At 33.3% G+C, this 12,412-nt stretch overlaps 2 long non-coding RNA genes across 7 annotated transcripts; both read left to right on the plus strand.

Moving 5' to 3' along the window:
• LOC116025034 lies at positions 1 to 3,076 on the plus strand. Of its 2 annotated transcripts, none has more exons than XR_004099581.1 (5): positions 1 to 1,069; positions 1,112 to 1,873; positions 2,053 to 2,119; positions 2,496 to 2,547; positions 2,677 to 3,076. It is a non-coding gene; the product is annotated as an uncharacterized LOC116025034 (long non-coding RNA). The 2 variants fall into 2 exon arrangements; XR_004099580.1 differs by having other exon boundaries at positions 1 to 310; positions 1,838 to 1,873.
• Positions 3,077 to 9,264: 6,188 nt separating this feature from the next.
• Positions 9,265 to 12,192, plus strand: LOC116024631. Of its 5 annotated transcripts, none has more exons than XR_004099509.1 (4): positions 9,265 to 9,724; positions 9,832 to 9,942; positions 10,044 to 10,882; positions 11,848 to 12,192. It is a non-coding gene; the product is annotated as an uncharacterized LOC116024631 (long non-coding RNA). The 5 variants fall into 5 exon arrangements; XR_004099506.1 differs by having other exon boundaries at positions 9,266 to 9,724; positions 9,832 to 10,720; positions 10,814 to 10,882; XR_004099508.1 differs by having other exon boundaries at positions 9,267 to 9,724; positions 9,832 to 10,098; positions 10,523 to 10,882.
• Positions 12,193 to 12,412: the final 220 nt, after the last annotated feature.

The following is a 12,412-nucleotide window of genomic DNA, read 5'->3' on the forward strand; positions in this document are numbered from 1 at the left end:
TAAAGTTGTAAAGGAAGCCGAGCAGGACAACCCTCGAAACCATGGCGGACAAAACCCCAAGCAAAGGAAGCAATCGAAGAGCAAGGAGGATTTTTCGAAAGCTTTTAGCATGGATATCTAGAATTAGATCGGCGATCGGCGATCGGCGATCGGCAATACAGGAGCCGCCGAGAGGAAGACAGTGACGGTGGCGCCATCACCGTCGGCGACACCACTCGCGACAGTTCGCAGAAGCTATTCATCTCCTAATTGCTTCCATAGCTGCTCTCCTCGTTGTTCACTGGCCATTTGTCGCTGCAAATCTAGAAAGGTATTAGTTTTTTATTTTGCTTGTATTATTCTAACTTATGTGATGTCTGGCACAGTTCGCGTTCATGATGACATGCTTTTAGCAGCTTGTAGGTACTGTTCCATGCTGTAGGATCTGTGCTGCGATGTCCTGTTCTATTTCTTTAAAAAAAAGATCGGTGAAAAAATTAATTTTCTTGAATTGCATTTTTTTTTATTTGTGGTGAAAGTATAGTTTTACGTAGAATTGCTATTTGATTTATGGATATGAAGTTGTTGGTTTATTTGAATGACCATATTTAGATTTTTTTTATTTATTCAAAAAATAATAGTGGATTTTATTTTGGTATTAAGAAATATTTGTAATTGTCTTCAATGGCAAGGCTATTAGGGATGAAAGACAAACAGAAATTGCAGGCTATGTGTTTGCTTTTGTGCCTGTGGTATATCAAACCATGTTTAAGAGAGGAATCTTTTGGCTAGTGTGGAACCTAATGGTTATGTTGCATATTCATTTTGATATCATCATATGATATTCCCTCCTTTTTGGCATTTTATCCCTTCTGCCAGATTGTTTTGTATTGAAATAAGAAATTATTAGGATACATGTTTCTTAATGTCTGGCTTTGATGCTCAGGTGTGCACTTAAGATATTTTAACTGGGGAAAACCTCCTCAATTTTATTGAGGTCATTTTATAGATATACACAAACACTAGAAACACTTTTGACAATTTTCATATAAGCATAAAGGGAAAATTAGTTGGATTTTTGAAAGGCAAGGTAAGCATAAAGGGAAAATTAGTTGGATTTTTGAAAGGCAAGGTTAGAACTTCATTCTTAAATTTCTGAGTAATTTAGCCTTGGAGAAAAACAAGCTCCTAGATAATGTATCATTGGATGGAATGAATGATAGCAGCACTAGTGAGTCAGACATACATTCCATCTCCTGCATAGATATCACTTATCGTTTTTGCCTTATTGGAGCATAAAATAGCTAATATGAGTATGATTCTGCATACCTATTCTTACCAAGAAACAATATATGATTTGTAAAGAATGGTTTGGGCTATCTTCTACTTACCTTTTAGCATTTGGAGGTTCAACCCTTATGTCTCTCTCTCTATGCCCTAAAACTTCCACATGCCCTTGAGGTGGTCAAAATATCGCTTGACCAAAGATACTAATTGTTTGCTAATTGACCAGTCTTTTTTGCTGAGTATTTTTGTTTCTAATTTTAGGCTTGGTCCATACGGTTAGTATTTATTTGTTCACATTTTTTTTCTAATTTTAGGCTTGATCAATACGGTTATGATAGGCTTGCAAAATGCTGGAAAAACTTCTCTTGTTAATGTTGTTGCTGTAAGCATATAATTAGTGTATAGACAGATCACTACATTAGACTTTTCCCTCATTTTCTTCTATATCTGACTGTCATATGACTATATGAGTTTGTTGCATCATCATCCTCACTATCAAAATACAGAAAAAAGTTAGCTTTGTTGGATATGATGCCTTGACAAATTGGCTCTGACTTGTTTTCAATTGTAGACGACTGGTGGATATAGTGAAGACATGATACCAAGGGTGAGTTTTTTTCATATAAGCATTTAACTTCAAGCAATGCCTCACACTTCATATTGCTCCGTAATAGCTTTTGAAAATGAGACTTCATATTGTTTGATATAAGGTAGGATTTAATATTTACCGAAGGTTAAAACTGAAATTTCCTGAGTTGAAATTACATAATTGTCTTCTTGTTTCAGCTGGCATATTCTTATGTGAATGAGAGCTCCTACTGAAGGTTCTTGTGACCATATTGCTTCGGTATAGGTAAGTATGTAATCTTCCTGTCCTTTACTCTCCTAAATATTTGTAAGTATGTAATCTTCCTGTCCTTTACTCTCCTAAATATTTTTCCTTATTCATTTTGAAACTTCTCTCCAGTTCATAAAGAATTTATATGACTACTTTATTTTCTTAGAATCCATGTATTCTCTAACCTTGCTTTATAAATAGTGCAAGATGCAAACTGTTTTAGTTACATTATGGATTCACCTTTCATTCCTTGAATACTATACTATTATCTGTTCATCAATTCATACTGGATATAATTAATGGGCTTATGTTATGGCAGTATTGTTTTTTCATTGGATTTTACATAAGTTGTTGACTGATTCTTGAATGCTTGGTTTTGGTAATTTGGCAGTCTATGGATGAGGTGAAGATAAGTTTATGTATACAACTCTTGAACTACAGAGGTTCCTTTCATTTTCTTTAAATGCCTTCGCATATTTGTGGAAAGACATTTCATGATTTTCATCTATTATGTAATCCTATCAAAATCCATTGTGTTATTCACATTCTCTTCTACTTAAACACTTAAACAGGAAATGCAGAGTATATTATCTGTTGTAAGGTATACAGGCTGAAGGTTGTATGAGATATTCAGAGGAAAGCAAAAATGAAGATATTAGCTTTTCAATCAATACATGCCACCAGTGCCATGCTCTCCAAGCTCCTCAGGTGTTTGAGTCCTCGAAGATTCAAAATACTACAAGAAAAAGTCATGACTATCAATTCTCATCGAGGGTAAAAAATGATATTCATCGTCTAGTGATGATGTAAATTCCTTTTGCATGAAACCGTCATATTGATGAATAAACTACTATATTGCTTTATATTTTTCATTTAAAATATTTTTCAGTTATGTATACAGTTCAATTAATATGTAGACGGTTGGTTGTACATGAATATTGTTTGATATTATTTGACAAATATTCGTTACAATTGATTTTCTTTCCAATTAAATGTGTATATAGAGTTTGTTTGTGGTTGCAATGCAAATTTGAATGTAGAAATATACAAACAAACAAAAAAAAAACCTTAATTTGATGAGGATTATAAAAATTAAAATTAAAATACAATGAAAAATTTCAATGTCAGTTCAAAAACTTTCATTACAATTAGATAAGAAATAATTTAAAAACTAAAGCTTAATTTAGCGGCGGTTATATAACCGCTGCTAATATTAAAAGTAAAAATAAATAAAATAATTTAGTGGTGATTATGTAAGTGTCGTTAAACTCTAGACAAAAATAATTGATTATTCGCGGCGGTTACAAAACCGCCACTAAATGCATTAAAAACCGTCGCTAAATAAGTTTTCCATTAATTCCCACACTTGTCTAAAACCGCCTCTAAATCTTTCGTGACACACTATTTAGACACGGTTGGGGAACCACCTCTAAACAGTTTAGTGGCGGTTTTGAACCGCTTCTAAATAACAAATTAACCGCCACTAAATAACTTTTTTGGTGTAGTGAAGGTTTTGGAAACGAATGAAATTTGGGAAGAAAAAGAGATTAGGGGAGAAGTATCAGAAACCCTTTGCCTTTCCTATTGTTTACCTCTACGGCTCTATGTTTTTGAGTTTGGAAGAATACTGGAAAACTTGGTTTGGGCCTTTGGCGGCAACACTGGGCTAATATTGTATCTAGCCATATATATATATATATATATATATATATATATATATATTCTTGTGTGGTTTGCCTTCTCCGGTGTGGTTGTGCGGTTGTTTTTAGGTGCGTGATTTTCCTTCTTTAAGGGGTGCGTACCTAATGATGCATATTTGTGTTGTGCATTATATTTCTTAACATTGAGTAGTGTATTTTGTACATTGAGTGGTGCATTTTGTTAACACTAGTGGTGTAAACCGCACCGACCGCACGGGAAGGCGCGGCCGCATTTGAGGAGTAATATATATGTTCCGGATCAGGTAAGGGTCTATCATTAGGTGAGTATCCTGTGGACTAGTCCAGGTCATCCATTCGAGTCAAGATCAGGTGCGGAGGAGGTCCTAGGTGACAACATGTGGTGAGATCTGAGCCATTGATCAAATCTAGAAGGAAGAAACAAAGGCTAAAAACGGCACACCTTAAGTTTTAACATCACGCACCTTCAGTTTATAAGAATGACACACCATAAGTATTACAAATATGCATCTTAAGTATAAAAATGGCGCACCTTAAGCCGAGTTAAGCGTAGAACTTATGCACTTAAGTTTATAACTGACGCACTTTAAATGTTAAAATGACGCACCTTAAGTGTTAAAAGGATGTAGCTTAAGCTATAGAAAGACGCACCTAGAGATTTTGAATGACGCATCTTAACTTTCAATAAAAAATGCACATTAAATTCTCAACTGAATAACTGACGCATCTTAAGCACATAAACCACGCACCTTAAAAAGAAACACGACGCACATTAAGTACAAAAACTACGGATCTTAAGTTTGACCAATATAGAAAATGACCAAATTACCAACGTATTTTTTTTTAATCCTAGACGTTGATTTTGACAAGATGAATGGTTCTCATCTCACCACATGTTTCACCTGGGCACAACATCCGCATCTGATCTCAAAACAATACAAAATGGCAGTTTAATTATATTGACTGTTGAAAAGATGTATGTTTAGTCCTCAACGTCATTTCTTGATAGAAAAAGAAACCACTAATCTAGAAATGTCTGTGAAGTAATTCACCCACTAGTCATCAAGGGAGTCTTAGCTCATTGCATTTCTAGTGCTATCACGGAAACCACCAGTAGTTATGCCGTGGACCCAGGTCCACCTTGCAAGGTGGACCTGTGTCTAATACGACGTCGTTTCACAATTTTTTTTTTAAAAAAAAGAAAAATAACTGCGTTAACGGCTCCTCATCGCAACAGAACACAAACTCTACATTCACAGACCCTATACTCCACATTCATACATTACAGGGCTATATGTTTAGTAACTATATTACCACCGTTATGCATTCACACATTCAAAAAACACTATATTCACTAGTCCTATACTCCATATTCACAACTTGGGAACTCCACATTCACACATTACAGGGCTACAAGTTGCTAGAACTCTGTTAACTCTACTACAGATTCACACACTCATAACTCTACATTCACAAATTCTATACTCCATATTCACAACTTGAAACCTCCACATTAACACATTTCAAGGCTGCTAGAACTCTGTTAACTCAACTACAGATTCACACATTCATAACTCTACATTCACAAATTCTACACTCCATATTTTCAATTTGAAACCTCCACATTCACACATTTCAGGGCTATATGTTTAGTAATTTTTTTTTTCGAAAATAAAATTATAGTGAAACGGCGTCGTATTGGACCTTGGTCCACCTTGACCTTGCAAGGTGGACCTGGGTCCACTGCATAATTTGCGGGAAACCACAACTTAATGTCTTGTCTTCACCGATTACAATTTTATGGGCGCAGCCCACACATGAGAGGTTTTGCGACTTAAACTTAAGAACCTGGCTTAAACTCAAATAAAATAAAGATTTGATTATATTGGTAACACTCAAAGATTTAATTTGTTTGTGCACATGATAACTTTGTATATTAATACTAGTTTTATACGCGCATTGCGCGAATGAGTTAATGCCAAATGTTTATATTTAAATAAATATTGGAAAGTATATCAATGCAAGATTATATAGGATAAGTTTATACAAGGATAATTGAATGTCGAATTTTTTTATTTAAATATCTAACTCAAAGTATTTGAATCCAAGATAATATAGAAAATTCATTTTACTTATTACTAAAATAAATGTTTGCAACCTTGTAAAATCGATAGTCTAAAAATGATTGTCTAAATAAATACTACTTTTAATTTGAATTTTTCTAAGTGTTCTTAATTCTCTTTTGAGTAACATTGTCATTGTCTTCATCTTTACTATTTGTTCTCTTCCTTTTTGTTGATAGTGTGTTATTTGCAATTCGGATATTGTTGGTAACATAGATGACAATGTCATGCAATGAGATTATGATATAAAAGCTATGGACTTTCCTTTAGGTGTTTTGCTTGGGGTTCATTTGGTTCAACCATTATTGTTGAATGAGTTATTGTGGATAAAGAAATCCCTAGTTTAAGAAAAAAGATTAAATTAATTACTAAAAATTTGAAAATTTAAAATATTATGTATTCCAAAGATATTAAAAGCTGGTTTCTCGCTTCAATTTGCTGGGTAATAGGTTATGTGAGTACTTTCATTGTCAACAAATCCCCCAAGTAGTTAATATAATTGGTTTCAAACTATTCTTTTTTATTTTTTTCATGGTATTAAAGAAATACATATGTATCATTTTTTGGTGTAACTACTAATTTATTTAATTCAATAAGAATAAAATAGAGTGATTCCGCTTCAATTTGTTGGGTTATTATTTAAGTACTCTCTTTGTCAACCAATCCCAAGTAGTTAATATAATTAGATTCAAATTATTTTAAATTTTTTTTCATAGTAGTAATAAAATACTTGGTAAATAAATATATAACATTATTTTGTACTATAACTTTGATATTTAATTACAAGATATTGTAAAAATATGGACAATGTAATGAATATCAATTGATAAATTTGAATGTAAATAATCTTTGCATGAGAGAAAATAAAGAAAATATATAACTAATGAAATTATTTCTCTTATTTAATTTAATTTTTTTATAATGAATAATTTTTCAAATAAAGGTATTGTAGACACATAATTCTAAATTAAATAAATATATATGTATCATTTTTTGTTGTAGCTACTAATTTATTTAATTTAATAAGAGTAAAATAGAGTGAGAAACTTAATTATGTCAAATTTGATTGAGATGAGGTTCGAACCTAAGACCTTTCTTATAGAAATTAATGGGTAAGTTAAAAGTTAACGGAATATTAACGGAGTAGAGAATATTTAACGGAAAACTTAACGGATAATCATAAAAGTAAGGTTAAATTAGATAATCTCTATTAATAATATTAATCTGAATTATCTTAACCATCTATTTGATTAAATAATTTATCTGAACCATCCATTTGATTAAATAATTTGACTGCCATTTTTTCTACCCATTTTAGGCCTAACTCTCTTTGGCTCTTATTAGTATAGTAGATAACAGTGTGGTTGGCTATTAATTACTGAGAACTGTTCTTATTACATTTAAGATTAAATCCTGCCCGCATGGACAGTTCAGTTAGTCACAAAGGTGAAGAGCAAATGTCACATGATTTACATTCTCCCAGTCGTTTTGTCGGACCGGTTGGGTATTCAACTTTTTGGAAAAAACAACAAGATTAAATCCTTGAGTGAATCCAGAGTCAAAATTAAGGGTGTGTTTGGTTGACGGGTTTTGGTATAAGGTATGAGTATCAAAGTGATTGTTATTGTTTGGTTGACAGGTTTTTAGAATACTACTATGGGTTTGGAGTACCCCATTAATTGAAAACCATACCTTTATTAAAGAAGGTTTTCATTTCCCTTCCTCCTTTCTTCCCCAACTATTAATAATCATTCTCATTCCACCCTACTACCAAACATGCAAAATACTTTCACCAAAACTCATTACCCTTACAAAGTATTTGATACTGATACCGATTCCAATTCCTATGTGCGAACCAAACACACCCTAAATACGGTTTGAGAAAGAAGTATTTGTTGTATAGGTTTTCATATTCCAAAGGGAGTGGGTGCGCCTCCAAGTGCTATCTGGGAATCTCAATTGTCTCATGGTATTAAGTTCTCTAATCTCTATGTATATATAGTCTCTTGGTATTGAGTAGTATATTACTGTTTTTTTTTTTTATCCAATGGCTACTTTTCCTCGAAGCAAAACCAGAAAAAGGGATTTAATAAGTGAACTGCCAGCAGATGTTAAGGAAAGGATTTTGGAGTTGTTGTCCACCGAAGATGCTGCCAGAATTGCTTTGTTCTCAACTCACTAGAACCATGTTTGGTTGCGACATGGGCGACTTGTGTTTGATACTAACTTCTTCCAATGCGTTTCATCAAAGGGCAAAGCTTATAAAGTCATAGCTCTGGTGAACATAATAAATAATATTCTCTTGCTCCGTGATGGACCAATTAAGAAATTTGCTCTACACATTAATGCAATGGATCCTAAGCTGCAGCAGTCTGATTTAGATCGGTGGTGTCGTTTTCTATCAAGAAATGGTGTGCAAGAACTTAACTTATCTGTTTGGAGCGGCGAATATAAGCTTCCATCTTGTATAGTCTCATGTTGGACAATTAAGCAACTCATACTTTATGGGGGAAAATTGTAATTTATGCCCCTCCATAATATGCCAATTATCAATGTCACTCTTGAATTATTAGTGATGTAAATATTGCCCTTCAATTTTTAAAAATGGTACATATATTGCCCCTCCCGTGGTGTAAATATTGCCCCTTCTGTCAGTATGGGAGGGCAATATATGTACCGTTTTTTAAAATTGAGGGGCAATATATACACCACTAATAATTAGTACGGGAGGGCAATATATGTACTGTTTTTGAAAATTGAGCAGCAACATTTACACCACTAATAATTCAGGGGTAGCTGTTAGCATTGAAAATTTAAATAATATTATTGGATCGTGACTGATAATTCATTATTAAATTAATTGCTTTAATTAATTAAATTGGGCTAATATTTATTTAATTGGGTTGATTAAATGACCTAATAAATAATTGGTTGGCCTAATTAATTAATTTAAAGTAATTGTTGCTGAACTGTTGGCCCAAATTCAAGGAATATATTTAATTGAGTTGGACCAGACTATCAATTGGGCTGCTCAAATTGACGGGCTTGGACTTGGTTTGGCCCATCAAAGTACATGTGGTTCACATAATTTATGGAAAGATGTGGGTATTATAAAATGAGTTCAAAATTATAAAATCATGAACTGGACATCACTAGTACAAAGTTGACAAAAAAAATTATACTATTAGCATCTGTTTTTCAGAAAAGTGATTTCAATAAACGCGCGGTGGCGTTTATGTAATTTTGTAAACAAGAGTTAGCATCTGTTCCACGAAATAACAGATACTAAATAGTGACATCTTGAAAATTCGGGCCCTTTCGGTAACTGTTCCAAAGAGAACAATAAGAGAACAGTTGACTATTATGCCCTAAAAAAAAAAACTTTATTTGGCACAACAAAAAAAATAGAACACACCAAAATATTTCTTCACACCAATTTTATTTGGCACAGCGCAGCCAACCCAAACCCTAGCTTAGCTCTTCACAACCAAACACCATTGGCGAGATCTGTGGCGGTGACGGGCTTTGGTAGCAGCGATTACGAGCTGGGAGGGCAGAGCAGCTACTACGACAGCGTGAACCTTGGTGACCGGAGTGAGTAGCTTCGACTTGTGTCAGCTTGAGCAGCGGTGCGGCGGTGATGACGGAGTGCGAAGAAGAACGGCGGCGGCGATGTCTCCAGCTGACGGCGAAGAAAAAGGAAGCCGGCGACGTCTCCAACTGACGGCGAAGAAGAAGGTCCGGCGGCTTCATCTCCAGCTGAGGGCGAAGAAGAAAGGCGACATTTGGCGGCGACTTTTCTTGCGTGCTGAGTTGAGGTACGTTTATATATATATATATATATATATATATATATATATATATATATATATTGGAGTTTGATAATACGTATATCAGAATGTTTTTTTTTTTTTTTTTTCTGTAGGCTTTTAGATCTGGTGTAGTGGTGTTGTTGGCTTATGTACTTGCAGCTCCACTGATACAGAAGCTAGAACTATGAAAATAAGGGTCAATGCCTTGATCATTTTGTGCCCAAGTATGACACTCTCTATTGCAACACTTTTATATCTGATTAGATTTGGATTTTGTGTTTACTTAATTGATTATCTGCATTTTCTTGCTGATGATGTTTTTGAGATCTGGATTAAAAACATCTCTCATTGTTGATGATGGTTATGAGATAAATATGCAGGTATTATTACTTTTTTCACAATTAATTTGTGTCCTTTGATTTATTAGTTTTTATGTAGAAGGATTCTAGGTTTTGTAAGCCTGTATTTTGTTTACTACTTGGTCATTTAGCTGTTAAATTCTAGACACCATTGCATCTCATTTAGGTGTTAAAATTTCCAGCTATGTATCTCTCTCGAAATGCAAAAGTATCTCATCTTTATTCTGTGTTGATTAAGGTATATGTTTACTGATGCCTCTGCATATTTGCTGATGCTATTACTCATCAGGCTCTTGTTTTATAGAACTTTGAATATCTAAAACTCCTTACCTGATATTCTGCTGTCACAATATGGTGCTATGCTGTTCTTTGTATTACTTGCCTGGCCTGCAGTTTATGTAAAATCAATTCAATCATTTGATTTACCAAATATGTATCTGTGTAGGTCCATTAACATTCTATACAAAATGTGTATCCTGCAGACTATTTCAGCACGTGTTTGTGATCCTAGTTCTTCCAATCTCATTGGTATTCCTCTCATCTAAACAAAAGAGTAGCTAATTGAAGAATTTACACCAAGGAAAGAAGATAAAAAAATTCTACATCCTTAGAGTCATTTCTTATAAGTTGATTATTTTAGCAAGTAAGATACTTAGTTCTGTACCATAGAACCTTTTTATTTCATACTTTCAGTACAATGCCTACTTTATTTTATTTTTTCATTTATTTCTTTCAGATTAGTAATGAGATGATAAGCTTGGATGGTCTACTTGATGCTTTAGTTGATCTTTGCTGGATTAAAAATGTGAGTTTTAACCTGATCACTCATGCACTGTTTCTCTTATTTATTTTTGTTGCATTTTATGTCTTAGTTGTGAATCCATACTAATTTTTTCCCAGGCCGCAGAGGCATTTTTAAATGGAAATAATGATCAATCTCTTCAAATGTTGAATTTTCGGTTCCTATTTCTATTGCTTGTTTACTTAAATTTAGGGTCCATGTGGTTTCTTTTTGTTGGGTTCAAATTCCATCGTCTGTCTTTATTACATATTTGAAGTTGATCATGGATAGTTGAGGGGTAGAGACTGTAGAATACACCACTTGTTTATTTTTGTGTTGTGTGTGTTGTTTTTATTTATTTTTATTTTTTAATTTCATTAACTGCCTAACTGGTGCACATGAAGAATCTGTCAACTTTTCAATGATGGGTTAGAACTTGGACATACATAGCACAGATTCTATATGCATGTATATGTATGTATAAAAGTCAGATTCTGAATATTTCGACTTGGATTCAGCATTAGAAGTCATTTTTATAAGAATTTTTCAGAGGTAGTGTTAAATATTGAAGAGTTGTGTTACATTGTCTTAATATGTTCAGTCCATATAAAGAAGATCCTAAGCATTGTGTTACACTATTTTACTCCTATTTGTGGATTCAATTCCTTTTTATGCAACTCACTACCAGAGATTAATACAAGGCAGCATGGTTATAATACTAGGGGCATAGTTAGAATTTGGTGTTATTTAGTTTCTGCTATGGTTCCTTTCTTTATACACACACGTGCACTGACAGATCTAAGTGCTTTAGTTTATATATACACACAACATAATTAATGGACTTTTGTTGGTAGTGTATCTGTTGAGGTGTAGAAGAACTAAATGAGAGAATTAATTTGTCGTTTAAAATTTGTCAAAAATGAGCTCTTTGTTCTTATTATTTTGACGGAGTGAAAGTTTTTTTTTTCTTAAATTAATAATTGCAGTAGACCATTAACAGTTTGAAGAATGGATTATGATTCTACAGCTTTTGCTTCAATTTCTGTATCCAATTTTAAATACAGTTCATCTCATAAGCACTGGTGGAGAAAGTGAGAAACACTTCAAGTTTGCTAACAGAAATCGCAAGTAAATATCTAAATATGCTTCTTCATCTCTAAATTGTTATAGTAGGTAGTACAATAGACTATGGTGTTAAGAAGCTTTGTGAGAACAACAATGTTGGGAATTTTAAGTATTGTGGATATTGTGTAGTATTTTGAATATTATTATATTATTGATGGATGGTTATTGACGATTATTAGTTAATTTAATTATAATATATTATTATTGAATTGATTACTGTAGATAATTAAACTAGATTATATATCTTGAATATCGTTACAAGAAAATGTAGCAGACTAGCAGGTAGATCATCTAAAAAAAAGTCTTGATAAAAAAAAAAATGATTAGGCGTCAAAATTATTTTTAAACTACAGGCGTCTGTTGTTGAAAAGGAACAGACGCCTATAGTCCACATTAGGCAACTGTGAACAACAGACGCCTAAAGTCTAT

This window comes from Ipomoea triloba, chromosome 7, assembly GCF_003576645.1.
Source record: "Ipomoea triloba cultivar NCNSP0323 chromosome 7, ASM357664v1".
NCBI classification, from domain to species: Eukaryota; Viridiplantae; Streptophyta; class Magnoliopsida; order Solanales; family Convolvulaceae; genus Ipomoea; species Ipomoea triloba.